The following is a 14,331-nucleotide window of genomic DNA, read 5'->3' as shown; positions in this document are numbered from 1 at the left end:
CACCCTTTGTTAAGTTATCTCGCAGTGATGAGAAAAGTCCATGCAAAGAAGCACCCTCGACAGATGACCTAGGCGTAGCTTACCTCCCGGCGCCACGGTCTCTGTATATTCCAGTGGTCATGATTTTTTCCAGTAGGTCGCCCTTTCCTCTTTGCTCGTCGCTCCGGCAGCGCCTTCCCTCCCCGTGTATACCTCGATAAAAGAGCGCAGCTCCTTTCTCAAACTCGAATGTTTACTTTTTCGTTCGGAGCGTGCTCCCGCCGGCGTTGCTGTGATTCCTGCCATCGCCTGAATTAATATCTTTCACCCTGCCGCTTTTCTTCTTCTCTTTCGTGCCACGTTGCGATTCTTGGTCATACTGGCATAACGGGTCGACTTCTCAATCAAGTACAAGCAGTGCTTTCTCCTGAAGTCATTTTGTTAAGAGCCATATGCAGTTAGAAATCTCTGTTTCCATAAGAGTGAACATTTATAAAACCGACAAACTGCGGGGACGGATTTCTGACTGAAAAAAGCTGTTATGATCATGTGTCCGGGAATGGAAGGTGTGCGCGCAACGACAACAAATCGCCACAGAACACTGTAGAAAGCCCGCATCTCGTGGTCGTGCGGTAGCGTTCTCGCTTCCCACGCCCGGGTTCCCGGGTTCGATTCCCGGCGGGGTCAGGGATTTTCTCTGCCTCGTGATGGCTGGGTGTTGTGTGCTGTCCTTAGGTTAGTTAGGTTTAAGTAGTTCTAAGTTCTAGGGGACTTATAACCACAGCAGTTGAGTCCCATAGTGCTCAGAGCCATTTGAACCACTGTAGAAAGCTACATCGCATCCACATCACAACATATGTTCAAAGTGGCCGCCGTGGCATGCAAAGCAAACGTCGCATCATGGACTGTCGTACTCTTTCGCTTGTTCCGGCCTCTCTCCGAATAGCGTCACAGGCGTCGTAAATACGCTGTGGAAGGGTTTGCATATTAGGAACTGGTTCAGCATACTCAACGCTTTTCACATACCTCCAGATGTAAAAATCCAGGGGGATTTAATTCCGGCGATCTAGTAGGGCATGCTACAGGGCCACCGCGTCCTATCCAACGGCCGGGGAAGATGATGTTGAGGTGTCGGCGATCTGTAATGCGGAAGTGGGGTGGTGTTCTGTCATGTAGAAACCACATAACTTGTAGTACTACTTAAGGCACATTATCAAACAGCCTAGGCAGAGTATTCCACAGGAGGTCCGAGCACGTTCCTCCGTCGAAGCGTTGTGGAATAATAAATAATCCAAGTACGTGGTCGCCAAGAATCCCTGCCCACACACTAATGCTCAACCATTCTCCGAGAACTGTCTGTAGCCCACGGACGACGATTATGCAGATTGTTCAAAATGTTCAGATGTGTGTGAAATCTTATGAGACTTAACTGCTAAGGTAATCAGTCCCTAAGCTTACACACTACTTAACCTAAATTATCCTAAGGAAAAACACACACACCCATGCCCAAGGGAGGACTCGAACCTCCACCGTGATCAGCCGCACAGTCCATGACTGCAGCGCCTTGACCGCTCGGCTAATCCTGCGCGGCTATGCAGATTGATGTTGCCAGTTCTGATAAACGCTGCTTCGTCGGTAAATAGAACTGAGGGCAGAAATCCTATAAAGCTGATGGTCTGGTGCAACAACCATCGAGAAAATCCGTCCCGTAAAGGGAAATCCGCTGCTGACAATCCATGAACTCGTTGCAGGTGGTAGGAACAGTAGCGGTTGTCATGCAGGATACACGTAATCGTTTTCTGGCTTACACCATGTCGGTGGGCCACTTGCCTGGAGCTTGTACTAAGGTTCGTCTCAATATCTTGTAGAGCCCGGTTCTCCAAATCTGATGCAGACACAGTCCGCCACCTCCCTGATTTTCGTCTGTCTGAGAGGACCCACTATCACACAAACGCCCGAAAAGGGCTTAAAATGTTGTGTGTTGTGATGGGTATTTGTGAGGATACTTGTTTTGGTATAACAGCGCTGCCTCTCGACTGTTCCCATATGCTTGATCACACACAAACACCGTATCGGCTTCTTCCCGACATGTATACCGGGCCATTCTGATGTTTGCAGTACGCTGCGTCAATCACACAGCGCGCACCACACAAGGAATGCATGCCATCTACCGTGGAACCGACGCATTTCCAGGCACATGTTCATCGGACGTTCTTCTTCCATTTGCAGTCAGGAATGCGCCTCTGCAGTTTGTCGGTTTTCTTAATGTTCAACCTGTACTTCTAAATTCAAGCCACCTCCTCGCATCTGTCTGTATGTGCAAATTAATCCGAGGAACTCCTGTAGGGATTTTTATCCGGTTTTCACATGATTTCGTACGAATTTTCAGAACTTTTTTTTATTTTTAAGTCTTCTGACTGGTTTGATGCGACCTGCCACAATTTTATCTCTTGTGTCAATCTCTTCATCTTAGAGTAGCACTTGCAACCTATGTCCTCAACTATCATCTGGATATATTCAAATCTCTGTCTTCCCCTACAGTTTTTGCCCTCTACATCTCAGACTAGTGCCACGGAAGTCATTCCTTGTTGTCTTAACAGATGTTTTGCCATCCTGTCCCTTCTACTTGTCAGCGTTTTCCACATATTCCTTTCCTCTCCGATTCTGCGCAGAACCTCCTCATTCCTTACCTTATCAGGCCACCTAATTTTCAACATTCGCCTGTAGCACGACATCTCAGATGCTTAGATTCTGTTCTTTTCCGGTTTTCCCACAAACCATGTTTCACTACCATGCAATGCTGTGCTCCAAACGTACGTTCTCAGAAATTTCTTCCTAAATTTAATGCCTGTGTTTGATACTAGTAGACTTGTCTAGGCCAGGTATACCCTTTTTGCAGTGCTAGTCTACTTTTTATGACTTCCTTGCTCCTTGGTCATTGGCTATTTTGCTGCCTAGATAGTAGAATTCCTGAACTTCTTCTACTTCGTGACCTTCAATCTTGATGTTAAGTTTCTCGCTGTTCTCATTTCTGCTACTTCTCATTACTTTCGTTTCTCTTCAATTTAAAATTTTTGAAAACATTATCAGCTATTTTTTAAAATTAAAATTTAAAGATTAAAAACAGTCTTGATCTCAACTTTTTATTTTTATTGGAGTGACCGGTTTCGATTCTATTTCAGACCCATGTTCAGACTCTGAAAAAACATATTACCAGATAGAGTCTAATCTTCGACAGCACTGTATACTGCCACGTCGGAATAGGACGCCGTTACCGCGGCAACCCGCGAGGTACCTTGCTCGTAGTGCCTTCCTGTTGATTTAGCAACCTTTGGTGCATCTTCGCAGAATAGACGTTAGAGGGCAGCATACTTTTAATTGATTTTAAACCAATGAACCTTTACAGTTTATATTTTATGACGAATAATCACTTACAATGATGCTACGATGTAATTTAATTATAACGCACTTTTTAAACTGCTTCTTGTGTTTAACTAATCATAGATGTTTTTCTGATTGGCTAACAATGATGCCACACTTACGACGGTGGGCATGACCGAGCCTATTCAATAACCGTTCCGTCCTTGTCCGATTAGCAGTTATTCCAGCGTCGAAGATCGGCGCAACTTGCTCCACGGAGTCCACACACCCTTCTGGGTATATTTATTTATTAGTTCAACATTTTGCTATATATACTTACTAGTATAACGATCCCTCTATCTGGTAGTATGTTTTTTCAGAGTCTGAAGATGGTTCTTAAATAGAATCGAAACCGGTCACTCCAATAAAAATAAAAAGTTGCGATCAAGACTGTTTTTAATCTTTAAATTCTCTTCAATTTATTCTCAATCCATATTCTGTACTCATTGACTGTTCACTCCATTCATCAGATCATGTAATTTTCTTAACTTTCACTCAGGATAGAAATGTCATCAGCGAATCGTATCATTGATTCCTTGAATTTTAATAACACTCCTGAACCTTTCTTTTATTTCCATCATTGCTTCTTCGAAGTACAGATTGAACAGTAGTGGCAAAAGACCACGTGGCTGTGTTACACCCTTTTTAATAGGAGCATTTCGTTCTTGGTCGTCCACTCTCATCGTTCCCTCTTGGCTCTTATACATATTATATATTGCCAGTCTTTCCCAGTAGTTTACCTCTATTTTTCTCAAAATTTCTGATGTCTTGACCCGTTTTTACATTGCCGAACGCTTTTCCAGATCTACAAATGCTATGAAAGTGTCAAGACTTTTCTTTAGTCTTGCTTCCATTATCAACCGCATCGTCAAAATTGCCTCTCTGGTGCCTTTACCTTTCCTAAAGCCAAACTGATCGTCATATAACACATCCTCAGCTTTCTTTTCTGTTCTTTTGTATATTATTCTTGTCAGGAGCTTGGGTGCATGAAATGTTAAGCTGACTGTGTGATAATTTTCGAACTTGTCAGCTCTTCGGAACTGTGTGGATGACATGTTTGCGAAAGTCAGATGGTATGTCATACATTCCAAACACCAATGTGAATAGTCGTTTTGTTGCCAGTTGCCCCAAAGATTTTAGAAATTCTGATGGAATGTTATCTATTCCTTCTGCCTTATTTGATCTTAAGTCCTCCAAAGCACTTTTAAATTCTGATCCTAATAGTGGATCCCCTATCTCTTCTAAATCGACATCTGTTTCGTTTTTTGTCAAATCAGACACATCTTCCTCCTCATAGAGGCCTTCAATGTACTCTTTCCACGTATCTGCTCTCTCCTCTGCATCTAATAGTCTAATTCCCATTGCACTCTTAATGTTACCACCCTTATTTTTAATTTCACCGGTGGTTATTTTGACTTTTCTATATACTGAGTCAATCCTTCCAGCAATCACTTCTTCTCATTTTTCATGCAGCCATTTCGTCACAACTGTGATGAATTAAGTTGTGAAATCGATGTCAACGCCAACGAGCAAAAAGGAGCCATAACTCGAGAGAGCAGCAGTGCCTTGGTGTAGCAGAGGGACTGACTAACTTTTCGTCTGATGTGATGGTCTAGTTGTTTGGCTAGAAACCGAAAGGGTGTAGAATCGAATCCCCGATGGGTTACTTTTTTTCTGTCTACATTTTAACCTAGCACGCTGGGTCACTTTCTTTCACTGCGCCTTTTAATCTAGCGTTCATCTCTCAATGATGTGGAGATTCGCCGAAACGGATTCCCCGTTACAGTGTAGGCCCCCTTTCCGCTGTTGGATAACTGGTTATGGATATGGAAGTCGCCTAAGTGGCATCCAATAGACTGCCATTATCGCAGTAGAACTGCATAACGAAGAAACAAGAGAGTCCAAAATAATTGGTTTTCAGTAGTGCATGTACAGCGTAAAACGCAGCATGGAATGCAGCTTTACTTAGTTTATATAACGGAAGTTTTGCAGCAGCGCAGCAGGCAACTCAACCCGCGAAAGGCAAAGGTCCCGAGTTCGAGTCTCGGTCCGGCACACAGTTTTAATCTGGCAGGAAGTTTCATATCAGCGCACACTCCGCTGCAGAGTGAAAATCTCATTCTGGAAACATTCCCCAGGCTGTGGCTAAGCCATGTCTCCGCAATATCCTTTCTTTCAGGAGTGCTAGTTATGCATGGTTAGCAGGAGAGCTTCTGTAAAGTTTGGAAGGTAGGGTATGAGATACTGGCAGAAGTAAAGCTGTGAGGACGGGGCGTAAGTCGTGCTTGGGTAGCTCACTTGGTAGAGCACTTGGCCGCGAAATGCAAAGGCCCCGAGTTCGAGTCTCGGTTTAAGCACAATAATTATGTTAGTTACATTGGTAAAATTATAGATAAATAACAATTTTGATTGGGATTCAGAGATAGGGATGAAAGGCTGCAGTCAGAATGAGACGAAGAGGAAGAGAAAGAAAAAGGGAGAGAGAGAGTGGAAGGAGTGATTGGATGAGAGCAAACCTTCCAAACCAGGGGGGTTCTAATATTATTTCTGTTATATGTAACTAAAGGTTGCGGTAATGCATTGGTTACTCCTTTAAAATATGCAGGTAGTTGTACAACTTGTGCCATTATTTTATGTGCATATAGTATCAAGCTGACAGGCAGCACAAGCTGTTGGTGTGGTGGTACATTTGTAAATGAGGTCAATCCATTCTTCATTTGGGGGATATCATGGTAAGATAACTAAACATTTGTGGTAAATGTTAAGTTAGGTAGGTGTTTGTGTGTGTGTGTGTGTGTGTGTGTGTGTGTGTGTGTGTGTGTGTGTGTATGCAAGCGCACGCACACACACACACACACACACACACACACAGACACACACACACACACAAATTGGAAATTTAATAACGTCGGCAGCTGATGAAAACAGAGACGATATTATTGTAAATATAATCATTTTCGTCATTTAAGATGGATTCAGATTCTTTGGTTACACAACTTTTCTATACTTTTTCTCGCTTTCACGCTTAACGTCAAATATTTAACACATTAATTCATTTGTAAAGTAATCAGAGAAGTTTGAGTTCGATTTCTTAAAGAATCGGAGGTTTTTTGGTTGCTTTACTCCAGAGAAAGAAGCACTGGGAGCTGAGAACAACGCACATGACACAGTGGCGGCAGTGAAAAGAGGGTGACGTTGAAGCATAACCCAGGAACACCTGGGGAAATTTGAACCAAATTTGTTGCGTACATCGCTTGCTATTGGTATAAAAATAATGTGTAAGATTCACACTTCCACTAGGCGTGGGGATGTGGATGAGAAAGCGGTGACGTAAAAATATTCGAAAACGACCCGTTGGTATTTGCTTCCTGTATTTAGTTGAATTAGAATACTGTTATAAGCTGAAGTTCAGTTTGTCCCCAGAAAGTGTCATCGCTTCTGTCTCTGCGCTGGTCGTAGGTTGTGTTCCAAAAATGAACAGCATAGAGACAAAAGTGATGACACTTTCTGTAGGACCTGACCATCATTTTGCAGGATAATACTCAAGCACGTACAGTGCAAGGTGCTACTGATTTGTTTGACTGATGGGGCTGCTAAGTGCTATACCACCTACTGAACTCGCCGGACTTTAGCCCAAGTAAGTTCAACTCGATTTCTAAACTGAAGGAAACACTTCACGGCATTCGCTTCAGAACTGCTACAAATTCGTCGGGCAATAGACCGTTCCGCTCGAACTGTGAACACAACTGGCACTGCTAAGAGTATCCTACGACTTCCACACCGCTGTCAACGGGTTATACACAATGCTGGTGACTACTTTGAAGGTAAGTAAAACTTTAAAACACATATCTATTTTGTACGAGCTGTAAATAAATAGTTTCCACTATTAAAGTTCCAACCCTCGTATATAAACGATTTAGAAGACAACCTGAGCAGCCGCTTAGGTTGTTTGCAGATGACACTGTCGTTTATCGTCTGGTAAAGTCGTCAGAAGATCGAAATAAATAGTAAAACGATTTATAAAAGATATCTGTATGGTGCAAAAATTGGTAATTGATCCTAAATAATGAAAAGCATCAGGTCATCCACAAGAGTGCTAAAAGGAATCCGTTAATCTTCGGTTACACGATAAATCGGTCAAATCTAAAGCCTGTAAATTCAGCTAAATAGCTAAGAATTACAATTACAAACTACTTAAATTGGAAACAACACACAGAAAATGTTGTGGGGAAGGCGAACCAGACCGCGTTTTATTGGCAGAGCAGAGCACTTAGAAGATGCAACACATCTACTAAAGAGACTGCCTACACTACGCTTGTTCGTTCTCTTTTGCAGTACCGCTGTGCGGTCTGGGATCCTTACCAGATAGGACTAACGGAGCACATCGAGAAAATCCAAAGTAGAGCAGTGAGTTTTGTATCATCGCGAAATACGGGAGAGAGTGTCACTGATATGATACAGGATTCGAGGTGGACATCGTTAAAACAAAGGTGTTTTTCGTTGCGGTGGAATCATCTCACGAAATTTCAATAGACAGCGCTCTTGTCAGAATGCGAAAATATTTTGTTGATGCTGACGTACATGAGAAAAATGATCATCATAATAAAATAAGAGAAATCAGAGCTCGCACGGAAAGATACAAAAATGGTTCAAATGGATCTGAGCACTATGGGACTTAACATCTGAGGTCATCAGTCCCTCAGAACTTAGATCTACTTAAACATAACTAACCTAAGGACATTACACTCATCCATGCCCGAGGCAGGATTCGAACCTGCGACCGTACCGGTCGCGCGGTTCCAGACTGAAGCGCCTAGAACCGCTCGGCCATACCGGCCGGCGAAAGACACAGGTGTTCGCTTCTTCCGGGCACTGTTCGAGATGGGAAATAACAGAGAAGTACTGTGAAGTGGTTCGATGAACCCTCTGTCAGGCACTAAGTGCGATTTGCACAGTGTCCATGTAGATACAGATGTAGATGAGATGTCTATGTTGTTCAGTGTATCAACCAATTCGCGAGAATGAGCACTGCAGCGAGCCAAAGATTTTTGTCAACGTGTTTCGAGACGTAATGCAGAATGCGACAGATAAATTTAATGTTCCCTCTGGAGTACAACAGCAACGAATCAGACGTATGTCCGCAAGAAAATTTACACACGTATATGTTCAAAATCACCTCCTAGGAACCCTGGACGATTTAAACTAAACTTGGCACACCTATTACTTACTATCTGGAAAGAAATACTTTGGGGGTAAAAGCCACCAACCTCCCATTGGGATGGGAGTGGGACAGCAGCGAAGGGGTCAGGAGGAGGCAGCAGAGAGTGAGGGGATGAGGAAATGGACAGACAGAGAGGGACAGAGAGATGGAGAAAACGGACAGAGAGAGGGGGAGGACCAGGTGGAGAGAGAGAGGAGGAAATGGATACTCTCATGTCCCTTATGCCAATGATTCGACCTTCCTCAGAGTCCGAAAGACAGCGTTAAACTGCATCTGCACATCCTCTGCGTTCTCCACCTGAAAAACCCCAGTAGTATTCAACACCGCATCCCCACCGGACTCATCAGGGACCATTTCCCAAAGAGACCACCGCATCGGACGTGCGACGCGGCACCCTCAGTCACAACAATTAACTTCAGTTATTATCTGTATTATATAAGCAGCTCATTTGTTTCTAATATTCAGTAGACTCTTCACTACTTGCATCGTTGGAAAGGCCACGGCATGTTCTTGATCTTACCTCAAAGGTTCAGTCACTCAGTCGGACTGACGTGTTTATTTCCTTCAGAGTTTGTACCACCTATGACAGATCTACTAATTTCGAGCAGTCGTCCATCAACAGTCAATCTGAAACTTCCTGGCAGATTAAAACTGTGTGCCGGACCGAGACCTTTTTTTTTTTTTTTTTTTTTTTTTTTTTTTTTTTTTTTTTTTTTTTTTTTTTTTTTTTTTTTTGTCATCAGTCTACTGACTGGTGTGATGCGGCCCGCCACGAATTCCTTTCCTGTACTAACCTCTTCATTTCAGAGTAGCACTTGCAACCTACGTCCTCAAATATTTGCTTGACGTATTCCAATCTCTCTCTTCCTCTACAGTTTTTGCCCTCTACAGCTCCCTCTAGTACCATGGAAGTCATTCCCTCATGTCTTAGCAGATGTCCTATCATCCTGTCGCTTCTCCTTATCAGTGTTTTCCACATATTCCTTTCCTCTCCGATTCTGCGTAGAACCTCCTCATTCCTTACCTTATCAGTCCACCTAATTTTCAACATTCGTCTATAGCACCACATCTCAAATGCTTCGATTCTCTTCTGTTCCGGTTTTCCCACAGTCCATGTTTCACTACCATACAATGCTGTACTCCAGACGTACATCCCCAGAAATTTCTTCCTCAAATTAAGGCCGGTATTTGATATTAGTAGGCTTCTCTTGGCCAGAAATGCCTTTTTTGCCATAGCGAGTCTGCTTTTGATGTCCTCCTTGCTCCGTCCGTCATTGGTTATTTTACTGCCTAGGTAGCAGAATTCCTTAACTTCATTGACTTCGTGACCATCAATCCTGATGTTAAGTTTCTCGCTGTTCTCATTTCTACTACTTCTCATTACCTTCGTCTTTCTCCGATTTACTCTCAAACCATACTGTGTACTCATTAGACTGTTCATTCCGTTCAGCAGATCATTTAATTCTTCTTCACTTTCACTCAGGATAGCAATGTCATCAGCGAATCGTATCATTGATATCCTTTCACCTTATATTTTAATTCCACTCCTGAACCTTTCTTTTATTTCCATCATTGCTTCCTCGATGTACAGATTGAAGAGTAGGGGCGAAAGGCTACAGCCTTGTCTTACACCCTTCTTAATACGAGCACTTCGTTCTTGATCGTCCACTCTTATTATTCCCTCTTGGTTGTTGTACATATTGTATATGACCCGTCTCTCCCTATAGCTTACCCCTACTTTTTTCAGAATCTCGAACAGCTTGCACCATTTTATATTGTCGAACGCTTTTTCCAGATCGACAAATCCTATGAAAGTGTCTTGATTTTTCTGTAGCCTTGCTTCCATTATTAGCCGTAACGTCAGAATTGCCTCTTCCGTCCCTTTACTTTCCCTAAAGCCAAACTGATCGTCACCTAGCACATTCTCAATTTTCTTTTCCATTCTTCTGTATATTATTCTTGTAAGCAGCTTCGATGCATGAGCTGTTAAGCTGATTGTGCGATAATTCTCGCACTTGTCAGCTCTTGCCGTCTTCGGAATTGTATGGATGATGCTTTTTCGAAAGTCAGATGGTATATCGCCAGACTCATATTTTCTACACACCAACGTGAATAGTCGTTTTGTTGCCACTTCCCCCAATGATTTTAGAAATTCTGATGGAATGTTATCTATCCCTTCTGCCTTATTTGACCGTAAATCCTCCAAAGCTCTTTTAAATTCCGGTTCTAATACTGGATCCCCTATCTCTTCTAAATCGACACCTGTTTCTTCTTCTATCACATCAGACAAATCTTCACCCTCATAGAGGCTTTCAATGTAATCTTTCCACCTATCTGCTCTCTCCTCTGCATTTAACAGTGGAATTCCCGTTGCACTCTTAATGTTACCACCTTTGCTTTTAATGTCACCAAAGGTTGTTTTGACTCTAACAAGTGAAAATTTCATTCTGGAGATATCCCTGAAAACATCCCTGGCTGTGGCTCCGCATAAGCTTTCTTCCAGGAGTGCTGGTCTTGTAAATTTCGCAGGAGAACTTCTGTGAAATTTGGAAAGTACGACAATATGTACTGGCGGAAGTAAAGCTTTCAGGATAGGTTGTGCATCATGCCCCTACTTCGAGTCTAGGTCCACCACACAGTTTTAATCCGCCAGGAAGATTCACTGCAGAAGGTTTATTCCGCAATCTTACACTGAAATGTGAAACGGTTACAATCTCACGAAAAATTTTTGCAAACTTTCTATGACATTCTAAATGATTTTGCTGCTTTCCGTATATCGTTTTCATCACAAGCTGATAAGACAAGCCGCTGTTTCCCGTTTCAAACCGTTTACCTTTGTGCGCGCTGTCAGTGTTTCTGCGTGGTTCGCTTTTGTTTTCTAGTTTTCATTTTAGTGGTTCGTAATTTGCGTCACCTATAGTGCCACAGTAACTTTATTTGATCTTGTTGTATGGTCTGTTCAGAGTTCTCATTCAGCACCCGATTCGTGATTATGCATGCCTGTCACAAATTGATATTCATACATATACCGTCGGAAAATGGAAAGTTGTAAATTTTGGTGGCCGACAGATGAATGCCTGTCGCTGCAGTGCAGTTTCACCTCGCAGCTGGCTGGGATCGTTAACAGAGGCATTTCGATACCGGAGCATAAAGTCTTCGTGAATTTTATTCCGTGTACTGAGGTGGACGGTAACTACACCTCACAGACAGGCGTGAGAAATATATACACAGATTTCAGCATTTGAGAGAGGACGTATAGGTGAGCTCGAAAAATCTAGTTGGAGCAATCGGTGAGTCGTTCGACATTTTAATAGGAGTGATACCACTATTCGACGGTGTTTGCAGGAATGGGTGAACCATGCGTCAAGAAAGAAGCGGTCGACCTAGATAGACGACAGACGAGAGGATGACCAATCGTCGGAGAGGCATTCAGAGCCCAGGATTCATCGTTCTCATCGATCCGACGTGCACCTGGTGCTTCAGTGGCCACAACGAACCGTCAATAGGCGGCTCATAGAAAGGGGCTGACCTCACCGCGCCCTTTACACCGACTACCGTTGACCTCCGTACACCAACATGCCGGTTTGCAACGGTGTCGGGCTCTTTCGGCCTGGAATCTCATTGAATGGAGTAAAATTGACATAAGTCAAAAGACACGCTTCAAAATGGGCCCCGATGACCGGGGAAGACGAGTATGAAACAGCATCTGACAGCGGTGGAATACCAACGTGATTTTCGTCCTCCGTAGAGCCCGACACCAGGAGTCATGGTCTGGAGTGCCATATCATTCCATAGCTAGACTCCTTTGCACGTCATCCTAGTCTCCCTTACAGCGTAGCGATACGTCCATGATATTCTGTGCCCTCGATATGCTGGAAAAATTATACGTTTAAAGCTGGCGGCAGGCATAAAACGTCATCCGAAATTGTACTGAATGCTTTCTAAAAAAATGGTTCAAATGGCTCTGAGCACTATGGAACTTCACTTCTGAGGTTATCAGTCCCCTAGAACTTAGAACTACTTAAACCTAACTAACCTAAGGACATCACACACATCCATGCCCGAGGCAGGATTCGAACCTGCGACCGTAGCGATCGCGCGGTTCCAGACTGAAGAGCCTAGAACCGCTCGGCCACAACGGCCGGCGCACATATTCCTGATGTATGTTTAGGTTTCCAGCTGCTTTGAATATTTATCGTTGACAGTCGAAAAGGTTATGCGTGTTTCCGAGTGGTCGGCCAATTATTATTTTCGAGAGAGAGGGCTTCAGAGGCTTTGCACTAAATTTTACTTGAAACGTGAAGTCAAGTGCGGTATCGCATTCGAAACGTTAACTGTTGCTTTTGGCGAAGCTGCTATGAGTAAGATAAGAGTTTACGGGTGGTATAAACGTATCAAAGACGGTCGAAAAGACGTTGAAGAAGACGACCAGCCTGGACACACTAGTGCGTCAATTACTGACGACAGCCTGCAAGAAGTAAAGAAAATCGTTCTGGAAAATCGCCGGGTCACCCTCAGGGAGGTTGCTGATGATTTTGGTATAATCTCTGGCTCATACTAAGGGATTTTTTCTGATTTTTGGGGCATGTAATGTGCAGCAGTACAGTTCGTTCCGGCATTGTTGAATTTGGACCAAAAACGACGACGCGCAGACATGCTCAGGAACCGTCGAATGAAATCGACGACGGTCCATAACTTCTAGTACAGGTTATAACAGGTGACGGTAAATGGGTATCCGGATGGCTATGACATCGAAACCAAGAGCCAATCGTAAACATGGAAATTGCCTGAAACGCCAAGACCGAAAAAAAATCGACAAATTCGATCACATTTGAAGGTTCTTCTCAATGTTTGCTTTTATTACTGTGAAGTTGTGCATCCTGAGTTCCTGTCTTATGGTCGTACAGTCAATAAAGAATACTACCCTGAGGTTATGCGCCGTGAAGCAATCCGAAAAAAACGATTAGATGTTACTTATGATTACACCCACTTTTCGCCAATTAAGTTATAAATGCAACTTTAACATAATGTTGTAAACGACACAAATGTTAATATGTTAACAACAAATTTACAGTTAAAATAAATATAGAACCCACTGACGATAGCACAAAAGTGCTGAAACGTGTATGGGTGAAACAAAAGAGAAAAGGTGTCTTGCATAAGGTGGAGCTTCTCATCCCATCATCCCAAAACGATCAGAATTCTGGTAAAATAACTCGCGGAAATTGCATCACAATATGCTACCGCTCACCCCTCAATGCTTGTTTGTGATTTTTTGGCAAAGAAAACAAAACCGTTATGTTGTCTCAGCCACAGTATTCGCCGGACATGGCCCCTGCGACTCCTCTCTATTCCCATGCCTGAAGAGAACCATGAAAGGACGTCGTTTTACCATCACTGATGACATAAAAACAGAATCGCTGAAGGAGCTCAACACCATAACGAAAAGTGAGTTCCAAAAGTGCTTCCAAGATTGGAAAAAGCGCTGGCGCAAGTGTATTATATCTGAGAGGGACTGCTTTGAAGGGGACAAAGTTGCTGATAATGAATATATAAAGACTCTTTAAGAAAAACAAAAATTCCTGTTACTTTTTATCACACCTCGTACGCAGGCCAAGTAGTGATTTGTTGGAAGAGGCACAAGGAAATGTAATCCATTGAGAAAGAAATTCCTTATAAAAACGCCGTTCACCCGAGACTTGATAACTGAT

This window comes from Schistocerca americana, chromosome 5 (assembly GCF_021461395.2).
Source record: "Schistocerca americana isolate TAMUIC-IGC-003095 chromosome 5, iqSchAmer2.1, whole genome shotgun sequence".
In the NCBI taxonomy this organism is placed as follows: domain Eukaryota; kingdom Metazoa; phylum Arthropoda; class Insecta; order Orthoptera; family Acrididae; genus Schistocerca; species Schistocerca americana.
Note: the sequence above shows the minus strand (reverse complement) of the source record.